The 20,158-nt window shown below is 46.7% G+C and overlaps 1 protein-coding gene and 1 pseudogene across 1 annotated transcript in view; one reads left to right on the top strand and one right to left on the bottom strand.

Annotated features, from left to right (window-relative positions):
• Positions 1-20,158, top strand: part of TIAM1 (TIAM Rac1 associated GEF 1) — a 448,148-nt gene that overhangs the window by 87,837 nt on the left and 340,153 nt on the right. The window contains exon 2 of the mRNA XM_064380092.1: positions 6,699-6,818. The gene's annotated coding sequence lies outside the window, so the exon portion shown is untranslated. The remainder of the gene's footprint in view (positions 1-6,698; positions 6,819-20,158) is intronic.
• Positions 12,880-19,364, bottom strand: LOC105713519 (mitochondrial transcription rescue factor 1-like; annotated as a pseudogene).

Below are 20,158 nucleotides of genomic sequence, written 5' to 3'. Positions count from 1 at the left end.
ACATTGGCACAGCAGGAAAAGGGACAGCGGCATGGGAGATGGAGATCATCGTAGGGCTCCTGTGGGCTTGAGGCTCCGGCCCCTCTCAGGTGGCATTGCCTGGCTGGCTTGCCACTCCCTTTGGGCAGTGGCCCTGTGGAACTGGGATGTTGATTCCATCGACTTCTCATCACCTGGTGTTTGTTCGTACCCACGATCATCCCTGCAGGGAAAAAAACCAGACAAGACCTCTGATACTAATCCTAACACACATCCTAAGGCATTTACTGGGTCTTGATGACATGCAAAGCACATTTTCTCCTTGACCCCACAACAGCCCTGCGAGGTTCATTCTTAATGATCATCTCTGTGTCAGGGGGGCGATGATCCCCGCCCCACATGGCTCCCAAGGGGCGGATCTGGGCTCCCTAGTGGCTGACCACTGCCTACCCCGGGGCAGGAACCTGTAGACAGCTCCAGGCTTTGTTGTGCCCACCTGGGCATTTCCTGCGTGGTCCGCTCTGCTGTTCTCTTGTCTCCTGAGTATTTTTTCCCTCCTGGTTTGCTGCCTGGAGACTCTCAGCAGCCTGGAGGTTTTCAGAACAACACAATGAGATTTTCCCCAGCCCCGGAACTGTTTCTGCTGTTGCTTGTGCATCCGACACCTGCTGGGCTGATGAGCTTTGCAAATGTCACTAAATGTTGAGAGGAAGCTGTGGAGGTTTGCAGGAACGAACCATCCCAGATGCCCCCTTGGGGGTGGTGGTGGCGGTGCAGGGGTCACGTCCAGTCCCTCCTCTAGCCCAGCTCTCCTTGGAAATGGAAGAGGTGGTGTTCTGGCTCATGGAGCTGACCTGGATGCCACAACCTACCGGTTCCTCCTTCTTCTCCTGGGGAAACAGTGGCTGTTTCTATGTGGTTTTTCTGGCAGCATTGTCTCTTAAAATTTTTGGTCACCTTTTGGGGATATAGAAACATTCTGATCTTTTCCTTTCTGGATTTCTCTTTTCAGAGAAATGGAAACATACACACAATTTTGTGTATAAAATTCGAGGTTTTAGTTGGGCATGGTGGCTCACCTCTGTAATCCCAGCACTTTGGGAGGCTGAGGCAGGTGGATCATGTGAGGTCAAGAGTTCAAGACCAGCCTGCCCGACATGGAGAAACCTCGTCTCTACTAAAAATACAAAAGTAGCCGGGCCTGGTGGCGCATGCCATAGTCCCAGCTACTTGGGAGGCTGAGGCAGGAGAATCACTCGAACCCAGGAGGCAGAGGTTGCAGTGAGCCAAGATCGTGCCATTGCACTCTAGCCTGGGCAACAAGAGTGAAACCCTGTCTCAAGAAAATCAATCAATCAGTCAATAAAATTTGAGGTTTTCAGCTGGGTGTGGTGGCTCACGCTTGTAATCCCAGCACTTTGGGAGGCCGAGATGGGCAGATCACCTGAGGTCAGGAGTTTAAGCCCAGCCTGGCCAACATGGTGAAACCCTGTCTCTACCAAAATATAGAAATGGCCAGGTGTGGTGGCAGGCGCCTGAAGTCCCAGCTTTTCCTGCTGAGGCAGGAGAGGAGCTTGAACCCAGGAGGCAGGGGTTGCAGTGAGCTGAGATCGTGCCGCTGCACTCCAACCTGGGCAACAGAGCCAGACTATCTTAAAAAAAAAAAAAATCAAGGTTTTCACTGGTACCCTTACACTTGGACAGTGCTCCCCACTTGCCTCTGACCCATGCCTGGAAATCTAGCTTAAAAATCACGTTCTCTGTTTCTTCCCTCTCCATTGAGGGCAAAGATAGAAAACTGAATTTTAAAGTCTCTGCCCTCTTCTTCTTCCACTGTTGTCAGTCAGAGGCTTGGCAGGAAAATAAATGGCACACTCATAGGTGACAGAAGAGAGTCACGAGAGAAGGTGTGTGATGAGTTAAGAAAAGCAGACAGGCTGGGTGCAGTGGCTCACACCTCTAATCTCTCAGCACTTTGGGAGGCTGAGGCAGGAGGATTGCTTGAGCCGAGGAGTTCGAGATCAACCTGGGCAATGTAATTTTTTTCTTGTCTCTACCAGAAAAAAAAAACCCAAATTAGCTAGGTGTGGTGTGGTGGTGTGTGCCTATGGTCCCAGCTATTTGGAAGGCTGAAATGAGTAGATCGTGTAAGCTCAGCATGGGAGTTCAAGGCTGCAGTGAACCATGATCTTGCCACTGAACTCCAGCCTGAGTGACAGAATGAGACTCTGTGTCAAAAAAAAAAAAAAAAAAAGAAAAAGAGACAGGGATTAGGTCCACTGGGGTGGTGGGAGGAAAACCCCTTTGTCTCCTAGAACTGGAGGCTGAGAGAAGCAGGGATGTGTGACGAAGAGACCTCCAGGTGCTGCTGTGGGGAGGAAGCAGGGGTCTACGCTCCTATCGTCTTGACCCTCCTGCCCTCATCCCTGCCCCTGGTGCCTCCCCAGGGCCAGAGGACGAGGAAGGGCAGCTTCCCAGGGCACAGATCTCAGAGGAAAAAGAGGGAAAGTCACGTGAAGGGCAACCTGAGAGTATTTAGCACATCACCCTTTTAGATTCTTTTTTTTTTTTTTTGAGTTAGTCTCACCCTGTTGCCTAGGCTGGAGTGCAGTGGTGTGATCTTGTTTCACTGAAACCTCCGCCTCCTGGACTAAGACGATTCTCCTGCGTCAGCCTCCCAAGTGGCTGGGATTACAGGTGTGCACCACCACAGCCGGCTAACGTTTTTTATTTCCTACTGAAAGCAATAGAAAAAAATGTTGGCCAGGCTGGTCTAAAACTCTAGACCTCCAGTGATCCGCCCACCTTGGCCTCCCAAAGTGCTGGGATTACAGGCGTGAGACTTCACTTCTAGTCAGCCCTTCTGGATTCTTAAATAACTTCTACCCAGCAAGTAGATCGCACTTTTGAGATCAAGGAAGGCAGTTGTGTCGTCTTTATTTCTTTCACTTCTTTCTACTTTTTGTTTTTTTGAGGCAGAGTTCCACTCTTGTTGCACAGGCTGGAGTGCAATGGTGTGATCCTGCCTCACTGCAACCTCTGCCTCCCAGGTTCAAGTGATTCTCCTGCCTCAGCCTCCCGAGTAGCTGGGATTACAGGTGCTCACCACCACGCCCAGTTAATTTTTGTAATTTTAGTATAGATGGGGTTTCACCATGTTGGCCAGGCTGGTCTCTAACTCCTGACCTCAGGTGATCCACCCACCTTGGCCTCCTAAAGTGCTGAGATAACAGGAGTGAGCCACCACACCCGGCCTATTTTTACTTTTATTATTACTTTAGAAATGGATATTCTTTAACCTTGAATTCCTGGACTGGAGCAATCCTCCCACTTCAGCCTCTCAAGTAGCTAGGACTATAGGCATGCTACCATGCCTGGCTAATTTTATTTATTTATTATGTATGTATGTATGTATGTATGTATGTATGTATGTATGTATTACGTATTTTGAGACGGAGTCTCTCTCTGTTGCCCAGGTTGGAGTGCAGTGGCGCAGTCTCGGCTCACTGTAGCCTCCACCTCCTGGGTTCAAGTGATTCTTCTGCCTGAGCCTCCTGAGTAGCTGGGACTACAGGTGTGTGCCACCAGGTCTGGCTAATTTTTGTATTCTTAGTGGAGATGGGGTTTCACCGTATTGGCCAGGCTGGTCTCGAACTCCTGACCTCATGATCCACCCACCTTAGCCTCTGAAAGTGCTGGGATTACAGGTGTGAGCCACTGTGCCTGGCCTTAGTTTTATTTTTTAAGAAACAGGGAGTCTCACTCTGCCACCCAGGCTGGAGTACATAGTTTATTTCAGCCTGGGACTCCCAGACTCACACGATCCTCCTGCCTCAGCCTCTGAAGTAGCTAAAGCAACAAGCTTGTACCCCCGTGCCCACTTATTCTTTAAAAGAATTTTTGTGGAGATGGGGTCTTGCTATGTTGGCCAGGCTGGGGTCAGCTTTAAATGCTGTCTTTTGGATTTGGGCATCTTGGAACTTTGCTAGGGCAGTTTAGTAATTCTATTAGTGATTGCAAGCGTCCTGGTTTTTGCCAGAGGCTTTTAAATCTAGTCTGTTAGTTTTGGGTTTTTTTTTTTTTTGGCCTATTTTATTTGTATGCCTGTCATTGCAAACCTACTTTGAAAAGCTTCATTATCTTCACGATGGTGAACCAATCTGCCTCAGTATCACAGGGAACTGTATGTGAATTGTTCACAGGGCATTATGTGCAAAGGTAGTTTCCCCTTATTGTACGGTAGCTTGATGTTTAGAAACGGCCATTTCTAGATTTTGCAAAAAAGCGAGGTTATATGTGGGAAGAAATGGAGAAACCACAAAGTGTGTTGCATGTGACGTATTATGGGGCACCAGCTGTGACTGACCCCTCTGAGCTTAGGACCAGGACGTCTGGATTCTGCTCTTGGCTCTGACTGGCACTTCTTTAAGGCCTCAGGCACCACCTCCAGGTGTCAGGACCTCTGTTTGTACCTTGGAGTTACTGTTACTGATGAAGACTTGCTCCTTGACCAAACTTGAGTCCAGCTTCTCTGCGCCCCCTTCTCAGCTAGGCCTTTAACCCACCCCCATCCTCCAGGCCTTCCCAGCTATTTTTAGCAAGAATCCTGCTAGATGAGTTTAGAGAAATTTCTTCTGTCTTGGACATCTGATCACACTGTATACCTGATCAAGTTCCTTGTCCCACTGTCCTTGTTGTAAGTCAATCTGCCTTCAGCAGGAATCCCGTTAAGTTGGTTTAGCAAGACTCCCCTGACTTCAATGTCTCTTCTTAGTAATTTCCTCTCCAATGGCGCTTTCCGCTGCTTCCTGGTTACAAATCTTCAGACGTCTTTGCTGTATTTGGAGTTGAGCCCAATCTTTCTCCCTGTTGCAATGACCTTGACACCTGCCTGTTGTAGTAGTCCTAAGTAAGGTCTGCCTTACCATTTGTGAAATGTGTCAGAATAGGCTGGTGTGATGGCTCACGCCTGTAATACCAGCACTTTGGGAGGCCAAGGCGGGCAGATCACGAGGTCAGGAGTTCGAGACCAGTCTGACCAACATGGTGAAACCCTGTCTCTACTAAAAATACAGAAATTAGCTGGGTATGGTGGTGTGTGCCTGTAATCTCAGCTATTCAGAAGGCTGAGACAGGAGAATTGCTTGACCCCAGGAAGTGGAGGTTGCAGTGAGCTGAGATCATCACACTGCACTCCAGCCTGGGCGACAGAGTGAGACTCCGTCTCAAAAAGAAAAAGTCAGAATAATTTTTTGCTTTGACATGACCCGTCATAAAACCTTGGAATTGATTGAGATCTTCAGGGATCTCTAGCTCAACCTCGCCTGATATTGAGACCTGTAAGGAGATCACTATTCACCACCAGGGTTCCAGTCACCACCTTACAGGCTGGTTCTCATTGTTAAGAAGCCCTGCCTTGGTCTCAAGCCTGAAATCTGCCTCAATTTTTACTCATTCATCTTAATTCTGTCTGTCTTTGAAACCTCTTACCTCCCTTATTAACACAATATATGCTTTTAACCAAGTATAGTGGCACACGCCTGTAGTCATAGCTACTTGGGAGGCTGCGGCGGGAGGATCGTTTGAGCTCTGGAGTTTGAGGCTACAGATCGTGCCACTGTACTCTGACCTAAAAAATAAAATAAGAATATATATTAGCTTTGAAAATGTTGATTTTTTTTTTTTTTTGAGATAGGTTCTTGCTCTGTCTTCCAGGCTGGAGTGCTATGGTGCAATCACGGTTCACTGCAGCCTTGACTTCCCAGGTTCAGGCAATCCTCCCACCTCACCCTTCCTAGTAGCTGGGACTACAGGTGCACACCACCACACCTGGCTGATTTTTTTGTATTTTTATTTTTTAATTTATTTTTATTTTTTGAGGCAGAGTCTTGCTCTGTCGCCCAGGCTGGAGTACAGGGGTGTCATCTTGGCTCATTGCAACCTCCGCCTCCTGGGTTCAATCAGTTCTCGAGCCTCACACTCCTAAGTAGCTAGAATTACAGGTGCGTGCTACCACAGCTGGCTAATTTTTCTATCTTTAGTAGAGAAGACGTTTCACCATGTTGGCCAGGCTGGTCTTTGAACTCCTGACCTCAAATGATCCGCCTACCTCAGCCATCCAAAGTGCTGGTATTACAGGTGTGAGCCACCGGCCTGTATTTTAATTTTTTGTAGAGATAGCATTTTGTCATGTTGCCGAGGCTGGTCTTGAACTCCTGGGCTTAAGCAATCTGCCAGCCTCAGCTTCTCAAAGTGCTGGGATTAAGGGTGTGAGCCATTGTGGCTGGCCCAATTTTCACCATCTTAAGAAAATAAAAATAGAATAAAAACGTATTACTCATCTTGTTTCCTTGAACAGGATTCTGAGCCTGGTTGAACCTGTGTTGCCAGCCTGGGAATATCGTTACTGTGGAAGGCTGTTAGGGTGATACGCTGGGGTTCACTCTGTGTGGACTCCATCTTTATTTCAAAGTTCTGGATGGTTCTGCTTCTCTGCTTCTAATTTTAAGTTCTTGTTTCTTTCCTCTGCTATTAGCAATGACTGTCGCCTCCTCTGCTAGTGTTTTTTTTTTTTTGTGTGTGTGTGTGTGTGTGTTATTCTGCTAGTGTTTTATAAATGATGCACTTCTTTTTCTTCTATGGAATAAGATGCATGGGCTTTGTGGAAGCTGCTTGTCACTCAGAAGTTTTTTTTGTTGTTGTTTTTCCTTACATTCCAGGTTGATGGTCGCATTCCAGATGTGAGCAGATTCAGAAGCCTGACTGTCACATGGTGAGCAGTTGACACGCTCATATACGCCCTGTCGTGTGCTTTGAAGGACTTTCTAGGAACATCAAGGGTATGTGAATAAATTTGCTTTTTCACTTGTTTGTCTGTCACAGCCCCAAATCTGTGCCTGCTGTTTGCTGATTTTCACCCCTCCCCACCTTTTATTTTTTCGAGATGGAGTCTCGCTCTGTCACTGGAGTGCAGTGGCGCTATCTGGGCTCACTGCAACCTCCGCCTCCCGAGTTCAAGCCATTCTCCTGCCTCAGCCTCCCGAGTAGCTGGGATTACAGGTGCTTACCACCACATTGACTAATTTTTGTATTTTTAGTAGACACAGGGTTTCACCATGTTGGCCAGACTAGTTTTGAACTCTTAACCTCAGGTGATCTGCCCACCTCAGCCTCCCAAAGTGCTAGGATTATAGGAGCCACCACGCCTGGCTAGGGCTGTGTTTTTTGTTTTTTGTTTTTTGAGATGGAGTCTTGCTCTGTCGCCAGGCTGGAGTGCAGTGGTGTGATCTCAGCTCACTACAGCCTCCACTTCCTGGTTTGAAGTGATTCTCCTGCCTCAGCCTCCTGAGTAGCTGGGACTACAGGCGCATGCCACCAAGTCTGGCTAATTTTTTGTATTTTTTTTGTAGAGATGGGGTTTCACTGTGTTAGCCAGGATGGTCTTGATCTCCTGACCTCGTGATCCGCCCACCTGGGCCTCCCAAAGTGCAGGGATTACAGCCATGAGCCACCATGCCCAGCTAGGGTGTGTATTTAATAGGGTGATTAGTAGAGGGCCTCTCTAAGGAGACATTTGGGCAAAGACTGGAAAGAGGTAGGGGGCAAGCCTGGTGGCCATCTAGGGGAAGAGCTTTCCAGGCCAGGAGAAGGGACATGCAGAGGCCCTGAGGTTTAGATGCACCTGGCATTGCCGAGAGACAAGGAGGAGGCTGCTGTGGCCAGCCCAACGTGAACGAGCAGAAGAGGGCTAGAGAGTGACTGGGGAGGTGAGGGGATTGGGGGAGTGCGTTGGGATCCAGGTTGTGTAGGGCCTTGCAGGTCATCATAAGGATTTTGGGGGCCACTGGACCAACAGGATCTTCCTTCTTTTTTATTTTTCATTTCGTTTTCTTTATTTGGGATGGAGTCTCGCTCTTTTGCCCAGGCTGGAGTACAGTAGTGCGATCTCAGCTCACTGCAACCTCCACCTCCTGGGTTCAAACAATTCTCCTGTCTTAGCCTCCTGAGTAGCTGGGATTACAGGCATGTGCCATCAGGCCTGGCTAATTTTTGTATTTTTAGTAGAGATGGGGGTCTCGTCATGTTGGCCAGGCTGGTCTTGAACTCCTGACCTCAAGTGATCGATCTGCCTCAGCTTCCCAAAATGCTGGGATTACAGGGAAAAGCTACTGCGCCTGGCCACTTACTTCTCTTTTTTTATTTTTTGTAGAGACAGGGTTTCTCCATGTTGGTCAGGCTGGTCTCTAACTCCTGACCTCAGGTGATCCACCCTCCTTGGCCTCCTGAAGTGCTGGGATTACAGGCGTGAGCCACCATGCCCTTCTTTTTCAACATGACAATATTCTGTTGGGAGTGAGGTCAAGAGCAAAGTCAGGGAGACCAAGCAGGAGGTGACAGTGATGAGGGTGCTGGCAATGGAGCGGGTGAGAGGTGGCAGATTTTGGATACCCTTTGAGGGCCCAGTTGACAGGGTTTGTTCTGGGTGGAGTGTGAGGTATGAGGGAAGACGTATCCAGGAGAGGGAAGAATCCATGTATTTGGGGTTTGTGAAGTGACAGTGGTTGATCACGGCTGCTCTAGGCTCCCTGGCTCTTTTTGGCCCTTCAGCAGGTAGGAGTTCAAAGCTGGAGTGGAAAGGCTTATCTCCTGAGCTCTCATTGAGTAGTTGATGAGTTCCAGGGCAGGGTAATTCCCTGGTAGACCAGTTACCTCTTTTGACTTGGTGACCACGCCCTGCTCCCCTAGTTCTGGTATGCTCAATCCCAGCATTTTGGGAGGCCAAGATGGGTGGGTCACTTGATGTCAGGAGTTTGAGACCAACCTGGCCAACCTGGTGAAACCCCGTCTCTACTAAAGATACAAAAATTAGCCGGGTGTGGTGGTGTGTGCCTGTAATCCCAGCTGAGTAGGAGAATCGCTTGAACCTGGGAGGTGTAGGTTGCAGTGAGCCAAGATTGCGTCACTGCATTATAGCCTGGGCGACAGAGAGATACTCGGTCTCAAAAAAAAAAAAAAAAAAAGGTGGGGGCGGGTAGGCACTTTGGGGACGTCACTGTAGACCCTCTGTGGACATGCCGTTCAGGGGATAAACCCCATGACGGAGTGGTAGCTGCTTCTGTGAGGGAGAAGCTCTTGTGTCTGAAGAGTTGTGGTTGTTGAAAAATCATGCTTCCCTGGTATTAGGTTGGTACAGAAGTAATTGCAGTTTTTCCATTACTTTCAGGGCAAAAACCACAATGACTTTTGCACCAACCTAATATCTCTAGACTTGGTTTTGTCTTACAAGAATACTCCTAGGTGTAATTGGCTATGTGTGGTGGATATGTTTGGATCAACTTTGCTTATTCCTGCTGTATTCTTATAGGAATGTCTTGAGTGTGTCTCTGCTTCACTCCTCATTTCCAGCACCCTGAGAACTGGAATAGGGGTCAGCAAATCACAGCCCATGGGCCTGTTTTTGTAAATAAAGTTTTATTGGAACACAGCCACACTCCTTTTTGTATGTGTTATCTATAGCTGTGCTTTCTTGGTACAGCAGCAGAGTTGAGTAGTTGTGAAATATGGACTAGAAAGCCTGAGATCCTTACTATTTGGCCCTTTATTTTTAAAAAATGTTTGTGATCTTTGGGTTAGAAGATAAACAGGATAAATAAGGCTGCAGTAGTAGATGGATCACACAGAAATACTCTTCGTCCAGATACTGTTCAGCCTTGGTACATATGAATGTGAAATTGGCTTAAAAGTATCAAAATTGGCCACACATGATGGCTCAAGCCTGTAATCTCAGTACCTCGGGAGGCTGAGGTGGGAGGATCGCTTGAGCCCAGGAGTTTGAGACCAGCCTGGGCAACATGGAGAGACCCCATCTCTACAAAAATATAGAAAAATTAGCCGTGCATGGTGGCGCATGCCTGTGGTCGCAGCTAGTCAGGAGGTTGAGGTGGGATAATCACCTGAGCCTGGAAAGTTGAGGCTGCAGTGAGCCATGATCACACTACTGCACTGCAGCCTGGGCCATAGAGCGAGGTCAGGGTCTTCAAACAAAAAGGGTCAAAATTATTTAATTTTCTTCGTTGACTCTTGTACATGTGAGACATTATCCTTATATTTGAAATGTAATTCAGCATGGGTAAGTTCACACTAAATAATGGTGTCCGTTTACTTCATTGACAACTGAATGCCGGTAGTCCCCAAATTCAGCGTTTTTGTTTTTTTTTAATTTTTTTTTTTTTGAGACAGGGCCTCTCTCTTTTGTCCAGGCTGGACGGAGTACAGGCTCTATCTTGGCTCACTTCAACCTCTGCCTCCCAGGTTCAAACAATTCTCCTGCTTCAGTCTCCTGAGTAGCTGGGATTATAGATGTGCGCATCACACCCAGCTAATTTTTGCATTTTTAGTAGAGTCGTGGTTTCACCATGTTGACTAGGCTGGTTTCGAATTCCTGACCTCTGGTGATCCACCCGCCTTAGTCTCCCAAAGTGCTGGGATTACAGGTGTGAGCGACCGCACCCAGCCTTAAATTCAGCATTTTGAGACCTGATTTGCTGCCTCCTCTTCCTTAACAGGAAGGCTTTCTCTTTCTTAGGAGTATGATACCATGTGGCTTGTTTTATCTGTGTTTGGTCGGGAGTTCTTAGTATTTTTGACTATTTCAAGTTAAGGTTTTCAAAATAAGTAGACTTGTACTTTTTCCCCCCAAGTGGAATTCATCTCCTTTTATCTAAGTTATTCATTTTGTCTTTTGGCTATATTGCATGCTACATTATTATGGATGACTGTTGAATTCTTTATGTAAATAGAATGAAATAGGCTGAATGTTTACAGGACTTTTCTTTTTAAGTTGCATCTTAATGTAATAAAAACAGGAGTTTAATTATTAAAAATGGTGGAAGAAAAGATTGGTGGAAGAAAAAATTGCTTAATAAAGATTCTGTTTTATAATGCATTCTGATATAATTGGTATCATAATGTGTAATTAACATCTTTGAAGTGTGAAGCTTGAGTTTGGGTGGATGAGGGACCTGTTACGGTGGGGGGATGTCTATACTTGTTCTTGAACAGTAGAACACCCTTTTCTATTTTTGTTTTTGAGACAGAGTCTCCCTCTGTTGCCCAGGCGGGAATGCAGTGGCACCATCTTGGCTCACTGCCACCTCCCTCTGCCTCCCAGTTCAAGCAATTCTTCTGTCTCAGCCTTCCGAGTAGCTGGGATTACAGGTGTGCACCACCATGCCCGGCTAATTTTTGTTTTTTTAGTAGAGATGGGATTTCACTACTTTGACCAGTCTGGTCTTGAACTCCTGACCTCAAGTGATCAGGCCACCTTGGCCTCCCAAAGTGCTGAGATTATTGGCACTAGCCACCACGCCCAGTCTTGAACAGTGGCACTTCCAAAGTGGTGCACAGATTGTGGGGTCTTGCTACCTGCCTTTTTTGTGTGTATGGTCAAAGGAGATGGTAGAAGAAGGACTAGGACAGAGGACCATCCTCCGAAGCTTGACCACCCACCCACTCCTGCCCTGGGTTTGTCAGGGAGAAGAAGACAGGCTCCTTCATATGGGAGTGGCTTTAGCTTCAGATCTCAGGGTAACTTCCTGGGGAGTTGGAGTCCACCAGGTGCTAGACTGGTCTGGGGCTTGTTGTTTAAAATCTGCGGAGGCTGGGCGCAGTGGCTCACGCCTGTAATTCCAGCACTTTGGGAGGCTGAGACGGGCGGATCTCCTGAGGTCGGGAGTTCAAAACCAGCCTGATCAACATGGAGAAACTCCATCTCTACTAAAAATACAAAATTAGTCGAGTGTGGTGACACATGCTTGTAATCCCAGCTACTCGGGAGGCTGAGACTAGAGTACGAGCAGCCTGCCCCTGCCGCATGCCCCCCGCCGCATGCCCCCCTGCCGCATGCCTCCCTACCGCATGCCCCCCTGCCGCATGCCCCCCTGCCGCATGCCCCCCGCCGCATGCCCCCCTACCGCATGCCCCCAGTACTCTCCCTCTGAGCTCCGCCTGGCCGGCCGTTCACTTCCTTCAGGTGTCGGCTCAAATGTCGCCTCCCAGACAGGCTTCCCTGAGAACTTAAGCTGAAGTGGCAGCTCTCTCCTTAGCCATTGCCGTCGTTATCATGATCTTGTTCAGTCCCTTTAATTTAAAGATGAAGAAGCTAAGAGGGACAGTGGTGCACCCAAGTCGTGGTTAATGGTAGAGCAGTGAAGGTCTGGGTGTTTCTGTGGAATTTACTTGCACTTTTGTTCACTGTGAAGTTGGTGCTGGGATTAGCAGAGCTCTCTACCTTCTCCACTGATCTCCCTGTCGGAGCCTGAACATATAGTGCCAATATTCTAGGCCCATGGAAGATTTATTTATTTATTTACTTTTTTTTTTTTTTTTTTTTTTTTGAGACAGTCTTGCTTTGTTGCCAGGCGCCAGGCTGGAGTACACTGGCGCGATCTTGGCTCACTGCATCCTCTGCCTCCGGGTTCAAGCAATTCTCCTGCCTTAGCCTCCCAAGTAGCTGGGACTACAGGTGCGCGCCACCATGCCCAGCTAATTTTTGTATTTTTAATACAGACGAGGTTTCACCATGTTGGCCAGTATGGTCTCGATCTCTTGATCTCGTGATCTGCCCACCTCAGCCTCCCAAAGTGCTGGGATTACAGGCGTGAGCCACTGCGCCCAGCTGGAAGATTTGTTAATAAGAAATTTTCTAAAAAGATTGATCAGGGAGGAGATATGGGGAGTCAGAGAAAAGGAGGGAGAGAGGAGCATCTTAAACTACAAAGATGTTGAACTGGAAAAGGAGAACTATGAAAAACGTTGCAAAGGGCAAAGAAATAGAAGGAATCTGTGGAAGAAACTGAAGAATCAAATCAAGGAAGTGCAATATTGGATCTTGTATGGATCCTAATCTGAACACAACAACTGTGAGAGAAGGCGAGAGAGGGAGACAAAATCAGGAACATTTAACCAGGGAATAGGTTAATTGGTGGTATTAAAGATTTTTGTGGGGTGGGTACGTGGGATGTTATTTAAGTAAAAGGTCCTTCTCTTTTAGAAATAAGTGTTGATGTATTAATGGAAGATATAATATAATGCTTATTTTCTTCAAAATAAGTAAGCCAGCCTTGGGGGAGTATAGTGAAATAGGATTGAATAGTTGAAGCCATATCGTGAGTACTTGGGGTTTATGTACCTATCATAAAACATTTCCAAGTAAAACGTTTTAAAAACCTGAAAGTTGATCAATTGCAGTGCATCACAAACCTCTTTGCAACTTAAAATAATAAAGAAAGAAACAGTGTGAGTAATTTGCCAACTTTTTAATCTTATCTTAAAGAATCTTCCAAATGTAGCAGACGTTTCCCAGTTTCCCTGGCAAAGGCCCTTTGCCCTGTGTGACAAGCGGATATGGAAACAGGAGCTCGAGGAAGCTCACCCTTGCCAGCATGGCAGGGATGCTCCCGATCCTCATGCACCTGGTCCCAGGTTCCGCCAGGTATGACCCTCTCTGTGCCAGCAGAGAACTCACAGTGTCCCTGCGGAGCTGACAGGAGAGTCTTCCTTTCTCAGCCTCCTCCATCTCTCCTGCACCCTTCCAGAAATGATCTGTGGACCAACCTATCTTTTTTGGCAAATGTTTTATTCTCTAGATAATATACAAATTTTAAGCAGTCATAGAAAGATGAGTCTATGATGCAAAAGAGATTTCTCTTCGAACAACCCCTTTCTGGAACCACTTGAGTGTAGTGACATATTAATGTTCTGCTACCCTGGAATTCTGCGTGTGCTTCCCGCAACCAGGAACATTCTCTTATATAATCACAAGAGAGCCATTGATATCTGGAAATTAACATGGATACATTGCTATCTTCTAGTGCTCAGACCCCAGTCGGATTTCTCCTGTTCTTCCTGGAATGTCCTTTAATAGCAAAAGGATGTAGTTCAGAATCATTTAGTTGTTTCCTTCAGTTGAGAACAGTTCTTCAGTTTTTCCTTGATGGCCCTGATTTTCCTTAATACTTTTGAGGATGTCAGGCTGTTTTCTAGAAGATTCCTCAATTTTGGTTTGCCTGATATTTTCTCAAGATTAGACTCTGGTTGTGCATTGTTGGCAGCAGCGTCACAGAATTGCTGTGTTCTAGCGTTTCCCATCTGGTGGTCCAGATTTTGAGCTGTTCTACTATTAACTCGTAGTTTACTGTGCATTATTCAGTGGCCTATATTCCACTGCTCTCATTACTTTGATACTCATGTTGCCGCTTTTCTGGCTGAGAGGAGCTGGTTTCTCTGTGCTGTCATTCCTTACTTTCTAGCCTATGTTGTAGGTTCATCTTTTTTTTTTTGAGGCAGAGTTTCACTCTTGTTGCCCAGGCTGGTGTGCAATGGTGCGATCTCAACTCATTGCAACCTCTGCCTCCTGGGTTTAAGCAGTTCTCCTGCCTCAGCCACTTGAGTATCAGAGATTACAGGCATGCACCACCATGCCCAGCTGATTTTGTATTTTTAGTAGAGATGGGGTTTCACCATGTTGGTCAGGCTGGTCTCAAACTCCTGACTTCGGGTGATCTACCTGCCTCAGCCTCCCAAAGTGCTGGGATTACAGGCGTGAGCCACTCACTGTGCCCAGACTCTAGGCTCATCTTATACCTTCCTTGCCCCAGCAGGGGAACCAGCCATTTCTCTAAGGAGTCATGGGTTTTTTTAGTGGACACTGGGATGTAGAAACCAAAATCTTGGTTTAAGGTGTGCTCATTGCTTATTGGGGAGTCACTGTCCCAAGATGCTCAAAAAGGGGTTAGTTACATCTTTACACACGTGAGTTCACACTGATGCCTTCAATTCTCATTCAGCTCCACAAGGTTCATTCTAGTTTTCTCCCTTTCCACATTTAAATGGCTTCTCCAACAAGCAAAACTCTGGTGCTCATTATCCATCATAACTTTACTTATTTGGTAAATTGGCGTGTGTGTAACCAATCTCTCCTTCCTGACTGTACCTCCTCCTGTATGGGTGCCCTCCTTGTCGTGCTTGGCTTGGACATGCATGCTGGGCTGCTGGTTCACATGGCCCCTTCCTCACCCTGCTGGGTTGGGTTGGACACCCTACTCAATGACACCATGGCCTCCCCTTCCTATGTAAGTGCCTGCCTTGCTCTGGCTCACGTTAAGACTTAAGGAATGGATTGCTTGGAAAGGAAGGTTTTTGTTTTAGACATACATAAAAAGGATCATAGTACACATGTTGTCTTTTGACATGCTCTTGAAATTTTTAACCGTATGAGGTCTCATGGACATCTTACTAAGTAATACATGTAGACCGATCTCATTGCTTAATGATTGCCTTGAACATTCAGTAAATATTTTCCTGAGCACTTGTTCTGTGCTATGTATTGTTCTAAACTCTTTGAATTTATCAGCAAAAAATACAGACAGAAATCAGTCTTTATGGAGCTTGCATTCTTGCAGGGGAGACAGAAAAACAATCAACATAACAAATAGTAAATCTTATAGCATGGCAGAAGGTGATAAATAGGCTGGATCAAAGTACTGCAGTGCATGAGGTAACTGGAGGGCAATTAACAATACATTGGTCAGGGTAGCATTTATGGGAAAGGCTTTGGGCAAACAATGGAAGGAAATGTGGCTATGGAGGACTAGCATTCTGGGAAAAGGTCGTAACAGCTCATGCTGGAGTGGGAGCCACAGAAATGTGGACAGTGTGCCTGGACCAGGCTGAGCAAGAAGGAGAGTATAGAAGGTTCAGTGCGGTCAAGCAGGTCAGGTCATGTCGGTCTTGGTAGCACATTTATTTTTCCCCCATTTTTGGTCATTTCCTTTTTAACCCAGGGAAATATATTCATTTTATTGTACTTTCTTTTAATTTTACCATTTATTTATTTACTTATTTATTTATTTAGAGATGGAGTCTCGCTCTATTGCCCAGACTGGAGTGCAGTGGTGCAATCTCACTGCAACCTCCACTTCCTGGGTTCAAGTGATTCTTCTGCCTCAGCCTCCCGAGTAGCTGGGACTACAGGCGTGCGCTACCATGCCCAGCTAATTTTTGTATTTTTGTAGACACGGAGTTTCACCGTGTTGATCAGGCTGGTATCAAACTCCTGACCTCAGGTGATCTGCCCACCTTGGCCTCCCAAAGTGCTGGGATTACAGGTGTGAGCCATCACTCCGGCCTTTTTTTACTGCACTTTCATCAGATGACTTTGCCCTGGCCCCACTTTTTCTTGATCTTTCTTAACATCTCCATCGATGTTCTGGTGGCTTGATGAGTGAGACCCTGAACTGAATCTGCTCATCCTCCTGGGCACCTTCTGTCTGGCACTTGTTCAGTTTTCTCCAGCTCATCTTCTTCCCTCCCTTGGTGTTGGCTTTGTCCTTTCATTCGCTTTTTTACCTTTTTCAGCACATTCTGCCTTTGAGAACTTGAGCACCACCCTCTGCCCCTGTCCTGCTTACTCCCTGCTGCTCTGGAGCAGGTATCACTTTAAGTGCTAAGCAGTTGCTAATTTCATCATCAGTAACAATCATAAGCAATGGGTACTATTATTTCCTCCACTTTGTGAATGAAGAAACTGAAGTGCTCCAGTCACACAGCTAGGAGGTGCTGGGGCTCAATCCTGAACTGTCAGGCTCCAGCATCAGCCCTCATTTGATGGACACATGGCTACATCTGACCTGACCCTCTCCTGAGCTTCAGCCCAGCTGCTCCAGTTCCGAAGAGATATCGATGAAGTTTCTATTGGCACATAACACAGTGCCCCAAACTCTATGTCTTAAAATAACACATGTCTGGGCACAGTGGCTTATGCCTGTAATCCCAGCACTTTGGAAGGCTGAGGTGGGTGGATTACCTGAGATTGGGAGTTCGAGACCAGCCAGACCAACATGGAGAAACCCCGCCTCTACTAAAAATACAAAAATAGCTGGACGTGGTGGTGCGTGCCTGTAACACAGCTACTTGGAGGCTAAGGCAGGAGAATCGCTTGAACCCAGGAGACGGAGGTTGCAGCGAGCCGAGATCGCGCCATTGCCCTCCAGCCTGGGCAACAAGAGCGAAACTCTATCTCAAAACAAAAACAAAAACACAGACTTTGTATCTGACAGTTCCATGAATCAGGAGTCTGGGCTCAGCTCATGAGATCTCACAAGCCTGCAGTCAAGGTGTTGGTTTGGCTTCGTTCTCATCCAGAGGCTGGGAAGAAACTGCCTCCAGGCTTGCTCAGCTTGTTCACAGAATTCATTTTCTTGCAGATGTGGGACTGATAGGAGATTCCTGGCTTCTTACTGGAGGTCACCTCAGCACTTAGAGGTCACTCCCACTCCCTGTAGACACCCACAGTTCCTGCCACACAGCCCCTCCATGGGCAGTTCCAACATGGCAATTTTCTTTTCTTTTTTTTTTTTTTTTTGGAGTTGACTCCTTCCTCTACCACTGGAAAGCAGCTTTATTGCTAAAAAGCAATCCATTTATTTAGACATTCTCTTCCTGGGGAACTAAGTTTTTCCACTGCTGTGACACCACTGCTATTTTTTCACTTTCAGTCTTCAAACGCTTTTTATTACTGTTGTTATATTTTAAGTTCTGGGATACATGTGCAGAACGTGCAGGTTTGTTACATAGGTATACATGTACCATGATGGTTTGCTGTACCCATCAACCCTCATCTACATCAGGTATTTCTCCTAATGCTATTCTTCCCCTTGTCCCCACCCCCTGACAGGCCCGGGTGTGTGATGTTCCCCTCCCGGTGTCCATGTGTTCCCATTGTTCAGCTCCCACTTAGGAGTGAGAACATGCGGTGTTTCCAAATGCTTTTTTCAGGAGACTCCCCATCACTATCTCTGTTCCTGCTGCTTTATCCTCTCCAATGAGAAGATCCAGTGTCTCTTCCACTGTGAGCATTCTGCTTTTCTTCCACGATTTTTCCCCATTCAGCCGGAGTTCACCTTTGTAGAATGCATCTTCCATTTCGTTTCTTCCAATATTGAGGGCTGTCGTCAGCACACCGTCGTACCGAAAAGACTGCCCTGCTTTTTCCAGGTCTTGATAGTCTTTGACTGTAGTAGAGTCATCCTCGAGCGCCTCTTCCTGCTCACTCATCTCGTCATGATCGCTTTCCTCATCAGAGTCCTCTTCATCTTCTACTTTTTGCAGTGACTTTTTAGTATATTTTTTAGGACTTACCTAACTTTCGAGTCCTACGAAAAATGGAAAAATATATTCTAGAGATATTAAAAGCCCTGGGAGTTTCAGTGAGAAAATGTTATGGAAAAGTCTTTTATAATTTGGTGCACATAACTCCGTACTAGATAAATACAAGTATCCATTCCAGGAAGTACAGAGTTTGTGTGACGAAGATGTCCCTCAGAGAACATCCCAGAGTCCAATCCAGATGCCTGGTTTTCTTAAAACACTGGCCAGCAATTTGACACTAGTCATAGCCACGGCGCTTCTGACCTTTCTTTCGTTGTTGTTGTTTTGAGATAGAGTCTTGCTCCGTGGTCCAGGCTGGAGTGCAATGGTGTGATCTCAGCTCACTGCAACCTCCGCCTCCCAGACTCCAGCGATTCTCGTGCCTCAGCCTCCCGAGTAGCTAGGACTACAGGCATTCGCCACCATGCCTGGCCAGCTTTTTGTATTTTTAGTAGAGACAGGATTTCATCACGTTGGCCCGGCTGGTCTTGAACTCCTGAGCTAGGCGATTTGCTTTTTCAAGGCCCAGCTGGTTTGATGAAGTCTTACATAATGAAATATAATCAATGGAGTGACACCCCATCATTTTTGTCATGTCCTGGCCACATCAAGGGAAGGGGTTATACAAGAACATAGATTGCTAAGAATCGATCACCTTAGGATGTGCCCTCTGCAAAGTGGCCTGCCAACCTTGGAAGTTCAACTTGAAACCCGAACTCACTGTTTCCCTCTTCCAACTTCCTCATCTCTATTAGCATCACCTCCAGTCTTCCAGCCACCAGCTTTTTAGTCTGTTAGCACTGACACTTCTTTTTCTTTGTCATTTTCAGCACCCTTGCACTTACAAAGTACTCTCAAATTTTCTTAAGCATGTCCTTTAGCATGTAAACCATCTTCCTAAACACTGTGTACCTCTCACTGTCTTTATCTGTCTCCCTCTCTGTGTCTCTGACACACACACACACACACACACACACATACTCTCTCTCTCTCTCTCTCTCTCTCTCTCTCACTCACTCTTTCACTCTATCTGGTTTGAATTTCTCCCAGAGTCTAGTGCCTGGTGTTGGTTTGTCCACCCTTTTCTCTATAAGCAAATTGCTTCACTTCCACATGTCTGCTGTGTTGGTTCGGAGCTCGTCTCTCCTTCCTGGGATATCCTCGGCCACATCTCCCATTACTCCTCTCAAGCCTCTGCGTTTACTCTTTGTCTGAACTGCAGACTCTGGTCCACTTAAGCCTGGTGTTTTCTTTACATTAGAATCATCAAGGTCACTGGAATTGTCAGCCATTTATAGACTTGGCTCATTTCCCTGTATGCAGTATGTATATATACATCTATAAAAGTAAGGCGGGGTGAATTATCTGAATTTAAAAATTGATGAGAAAAATATGATAATACTAAATCAAACATGCTGCTGTTTGCCAGTGGAGTCACCAAGCCCTCCTGTCCCCGTGGCTGGCTCTGCCGGTGGCTGGGCAGCCTGGTGTTAGTCAGGGTGATGGATGGCGCTGTGGCAGGCCTGTGGCCTGGAGGGCTGGCTGCGCCTGTGGCTCTGGGCCTGATTTGTGCTGGCCTCGGAGCCGCAGATCGCTCCACAGGATGACGCAGATGCTGGAGCCTGTCCTAGTGTGTGGCCTGGGCCATATGCATCCTGAGCGAACCTTTTTTTTTCCTTTGAAAATCTCATTTTGGCTTCTTAGCTTTCTTAATTGACTACCGGATGGATTAGGTGCCGCTTAATGATGTCTGCAGCTCACAAGGACTGTTTTGATGGATTCTTGATCTGGTTTGGCTGTGTCCCCACCCAAATCTCATCTTGAATTGTAGTTCTCATAATTCCTACATGTTGTGGAAGGGACTGGTGGGAGGTAATTGAATCATTTGGAGGTGGTTTCCCCGGTACTGCTCTCATGGTAGAGAGTAAGTCTCGCGAGATCTGATGGTTTGTTAAGGGAAAACCCCTTTGCC

Source organism: Aotus nancymaae, unplaced genomic scaffold (genome assembly GCF_030222135.1).
Source record: "Aotus nancymaae isolate 86718 unplaced genomic scaffold, 86718_ANA_hifiasm-v0.15.2.pri h1tg000022l_1, whole genome shotgun sequence".
Taxonomy (NCBI): domain Eukaryota; kingdom Metazoa; phylum Chordata; class Mammalia; order Primates; family Aotidae; genus Aotus; species Aotus nancymaae.
This window is presented reverse-complemented; position numbering and strand designations above follow the sequence as displayed.